Source organism: Triticum dicoccoides, chromosome 6A (genome assembly GCF_002162155.2).
Source record: "Triticum dicoccoides isolate Atlit2015 ecotype Zavitan chromosome 6A, WEW_v2.0, whole genome shotgun sequence".
Lineage (NCBI taxonomy): Eukaryota > Viridiplantae > Streptophyta > Magnoliopsida > Poales > Poaceae > Triticum > Triticum dicoccoides.
The window spans coordinates 332428494-332433940 of NC_041390.1; positions in this window are offsets into that span (position 1 = coordinate 332428494).

A 5447-nucleotide genomic window follows, 5' to 3' on the forward strand; every position below is an offset into this window, starting at 1 on the left:
AAGCAAAACTGTGTATCTCTCTCCACTGCTGAATCTGAATACATTGCTGCTGGATCTTGCTGCGCTCAGCTTCTGTGGATGAAGCAAACACTCAAGGACTATGGCATTCATCTGAAGCAAGTGCCACTTTACTACGACAACGAAAGCACCATCAAGATTGCCAACAACCCAGTTCAGCACTCGAAGACAAAGCACATTGAAATTCGTCATCATTTTCTCAGAGATCATGTTGTGAAGGAAGACATTGATATCATACACGTCAACACTGAAGAGCAACTGGCAGATATCTTCACCAAGCCCTTGGATGAGAAGAGATTTTGCAAATTATGGTGTGAGCTAAATATCATGGAATCCTCAAATGTCCTATGATCAGGCACACATCCTAACCCTTATGCATATTGATGACTTAGATGTGCAACACACGAAGTAAAGTATATCTTCAATCAATGAAGACATACATTCTAAGTGTGAATACATTAATGTGGAGCACCGGAAAAGGCCCCAAGATGGAATCTCACGGGTACAGAAGGTTGCGGCGGTGGAAATAGGGTTTGGTGGTGCTCCTGGATGTTTTTGGGGTATATGGGTATATATAGGAGGAAGTAGTACGTCGGTGGAGCTGCGAGGGGCCCACGAGGGTGGAGCGCGCCTCCCTGCCTCGTGGCCTCCTTGCTTCTTTCTTGACGTCTACTCCAAGTCTCCTGGATCACGTTTGTTCCAAAAACAACTGTCCCGAAGGTTTCAATCCGTTTGGATTCCGTTTCATATTCCTTTTCTATGAAACACAGAAATAGGCAAAAAAACAGCAATTTGCACTAGGCCTTTGGTTAGTAGGTTAGTCCCCAAAATAATATAAAAATGTATATTAAAGCCCATTAAACATTCTAAACAGATAATATAATAGCATGGAACAATAAAAAATTATAGATACATTGGAGACGTATCACACATCGTCATGGAGTCTCCTTAGATCATTGTTCAATATGTGCTCTAGCGCCTTTGCATGTAGGATCGGCTCACCGGCGCCATGGAAACGCTTCGCACCTTCGACAGGTATTCTATCTACCACCTGGGCCTTCAGAGGCGGCTGGCTACTTGAAGCAGCTCTGGCGGCTTTAGGGCCTTTCCTGTCCGGTCTCCTCCTTTGCTTCTTGGCGGGTGGCGGTAGTGAGCCCACCATACCTTCCCTAACCACCAACCAAAGTGTCGTTGGGATAATCAGTGGACGGCCCTCGATTTATTGCTCGGTAGAGGTGGCATCTGGAGGTGTCTCCTGCGAGGATCGCTTGAAGAGAGACTTTTTGCATTCCGCCTTAGGACGTTCCGGCTCCGGAAAATCAGGCAGCATCAAGTCATCATCTCCATGCTCATAGCCTGAGTCTTTGTCGTCCTGACCCGTCAATCCTCCATCATCATAGGCGGTATGGAAATACTTGTCTCGGTCATCATCATCCTCCTCCATGTCATCATCAACATTTGCTTCTTTGACGACGGGGGCAACGTCATCTGGCACTAATGGAGGCTCTCCCTCGCGTTGTCCGAATCACCCACCATGACAGGTGCAGGTAATTTGGTAGGTGGGGTGGTGTTCATACCTTCTTGAGAAGGTGTCATTGGTGTAATACTGGGCGCCTCGAGATGAAGAAGAGTCTTCGGCCAAGGAAAGAACTAGCTCTTGCATGCGCCAATTCGCTTAAGGGTCTCCTCGTCATTGACTAGTACCGCGGGAGGCAAATCCTCAAAGCCTGCTAAGACATTGGCCACGTTAACCTTGAAGACGCCATCGGACATATCTTGGTTGTGGAACATGCGGTCCTTCGGCTCCATGATCGTTGCCTTTCCCACGAGCACCTTCTGGCCCATGATGTCGTAGAGTAGGTGCACGGGGTATCGTCGGCCTATGAAGAAGACATGTCTACGACGTCAAACATCCAAAAGGCAACTAAAACAAAAGACTATAGACATGCTGGTGAAAAGGGTATGATGCGTAATTACCGTGAGGACCTCGAGCTCAACCAGTGATGAAGGCCTGCTGAGCATGCCAGAGAAGGAGGCCGGGCTGCTATGAACAGGAGCGGGACCTTTTGCGGTTGCTTGAGATGGTGCTGGTGTTATGATGTTCACCGAATTGCTCCTGACAAATCTGGGAAGGGGAAAGTCCTCCGGCCCTTTATTTGGATTGCTCTTGGACTAATCGAAAATAGCCAGAATCAAGCTGGCCACCGTGTGATGTCGCTTGAAGCTATGTCGGTATTTCCCCAAAGAGGAAGGGATGATGTAGCGTAGCGGCGGTAGGTATTTCCCTCATATATGAAACCAAGTTTATCGAACTAGTAGGAGAACCAAGCAACACAACATAAACAACACCTGCACACAAATAACAAATACTCGCAACCCGACGTGTAAAAGGGGTTGCCAATCCCTTTCTGGTAACGATGCTAGAAATTGGCAAACAGACGTGAGAGAGTTGTAAATATTGATAGATCGAATGGCAAATAAAATAAATCATAGCAAGGTATTTTTGTATTTTTGTTACTGAAAATAAAAGGAAAATAAAATAAATTGCGAAAGCAAATATTATGGGAAAGAGACCTAGGGGCCGTAGGTTTCACTAGTGGCTTCTCTCGAGAAAAGTAGAAAACAGTGGGTAAACAAATTACTGTTGGGAAATTGATATAACTTCAAATACTCATCACGATATCCAGGCAATGATCATTATATAGGCATCACTATATAACCGACTCCTGCGTGCATCTACTACTATTACTCCACACATCGACCGCTATCCAGCATGCATCTGGTGTATTAAGTTCATGGAGAAATGGAGTAATGTAATAAGAATGATGACATGATGTAGACAAGATCTATCTATGTAGATATAGACCCCATTGTTTTATCCTTAGTAGCAATGATACATACGTGTCGGTTCCCCTTCTGTCACTGGGATCAAGTCACTGGAACCCACTACAAAGCACCTCTTCCCATTGCAAGATAAATAGATCAAGTTGGCCAAACAAAACCCAAATATTGGAGAAGAAATACAAGGCTATAAGCAATCATGCATATAAGAGATCAAAGAAACTCAAATAACTTTCATGTATATAAAAAGATAGATCTGATCATAAACTCAAAGTTCATATGATCCCAACAAACACACCGCAAAAAGAGTTACATCATATGGATCTCCAAGAGACCGTTGTATTGAGAATCAAATGAGAGAGAGGAAGCCATCTAGCTACTAACTACGGATCCAAAGGTCTATAAAGAACTACTCACGCATCATCGGAGAGGCACCAATGGAAGTGGTGAACCCCTTTGGGACGGTGTCTAGATTGGATCTGGTGGTTCTGGACTCTGCGGCGGCTGGAATTGATTTTTGTCGACTCCCCTAGGGTTTCTGGAATATTGGGGTATTTATAGAGCAAAGAGGTGGTCCGGGGGCACCCGAGGTGGGCACAACCCACCAGGGAAGGCCCGGGCCTCCTGGCGCGCCCTGGTGGGTTGTGCTCTCCTCGGAGCACCCCCAGGCATAGCCTTGGCCCATTAGGTGTCTTCTAGTCCATAAAAAATCTTCGTAAAGTTTCGTTGCATTTGGAATCCATTTGGTATTGATTTTCTATGATGTAAAAAACATGCAAAAAACAACAACTGGCACTTGGCACTATGTCAATAGGTTAGTACCAAAAATGATATAAAATGATTATAAATCATCCAAGATTGATAATATAACAGCATGGAACAATCAAAAATTATAGATACGTTGGAGACGTTTCACCGTGTCACTGACCGCTGCATTGACTACCCCGAGCAACTCTTCTTTGGTCTCAGCTTTGGTCTTATTGGCCGCAATTGCGACCTTCTCACTGATGGTCTGGTGAGTGACGACCAACCGTCTCTTCCTTCTTTCCTCTAGCTCCTCGCGGTAGCATGTCTTCCACGAGGCGCCATTTCCGATGCCGTGCACACGTCCATAGGACAGCGGTTTGTCCTCCGGGACATTTTTCAGTATGTTCAAGGCCTAGTTTAATGGGTTGTCCCACTTGGGCCTTGCCGACGACTATGACAACTCCTCGCTTTCGATTGCCTTTTGGTGTTGCTCTTTCTACAAAAGGAATGTGGATGGTTTACTAATGTGACAAAACTTGTATTTGAATTGATTGGAAGCTAATATGATAATGTGGTAATATAACAATTACCATAAGTCTCATGAACTCCCTCGTGTTCCGGTTAGTGTAAAAGATCTTTTTGACGCGGTCCCACTTGTACCGGGCCCTGATCCAGTTACGCTCTAGCAGGTCGGTGAACTCCGCCAAGGGGTCTGGGATTCCATGACTTTCATGTTTAGCGTCCTCCTTGTCCCATACGTGCCTCTTCCCCTCATAACCACAGCTTCCGAGGCGGTGGGGAGGCGTGTTCCTGACCTGGAGCGCCTTCATTTTCTCCGACCTTGCCTTGACTTCTAATTTAGCGCAAGTCTCCTTGAATTTTTTAAATTCCTCTTCCTTTATTGATCGATTATCAGCACGAATCTTGGACCACGGTTCATTCTTCGCAATCACTTTTTTCACCCAAACTTTCCAGGCGGACAAGTCGTTGGTGAACGTCACCATCGCCTTGTCATTTATCTTTGTCATGGTGATGTCATCCCACGGCTCTTTAAATTTTCTTTCATCCCGGCCGAGGAAAAGGAACCTATTGTGTAACTTCTTTAGGAGCAGGTTCTTCATATGTGGTATCTTCTTCAACTTCTCGTCCTTGATGTTGGCGGTTTCCCTGAGGATGCATCCCAGTTAATTGCCCCAACACGAGCGCGCTTCCTCTGGCGTCGTTGACCACAATTTGTCCGATGTCGAGCTCATTTGGTCTTCATGATATCTTCTGCTTTGGTGCTTTACCGGCTACAACAACATCGTTGTCGATCTCAGGGGTGGTGTTTGTGTCGATGCCGGTGCCGGTGTCGGGGTTGGTGCCACTACCGCCAACATGCACCCCCTTCTGGTGTTTGTCCAGGTAATCAAAATAGTGATTTTCTGCCTCGATGGGGTCTTCTTCGAGGCGAGCAGAACCCCCAGCTTCGGTGTGGGTAGACATGTTTCCTATTCAACAATTGTAAATAAAAGATATAATGAAGAGAAAAAAGGGGGCCTATATTTGGTCGGAATGTTGACTCATTCCCCTTCTGATAAAATCCCGGGCACTCCATATATCCTAGTTTAGCACAAGTCATGCCGAAAATCATGTAAATTTTTGGCATGACCTTTGCTAAAAGGTGGACATATGGAGCGCCTAAAATTTGCCGGAACAGAAATGAATCAACATTTTGGCAAACATATGCCACTCCTTCGACATTCAGCCAACATTGCAAAATCATATAACATCAATGACATGTATCATTTGCAAAATATATCATTATATTACATGGCAAAACAGATTGAGATAGCAATGCT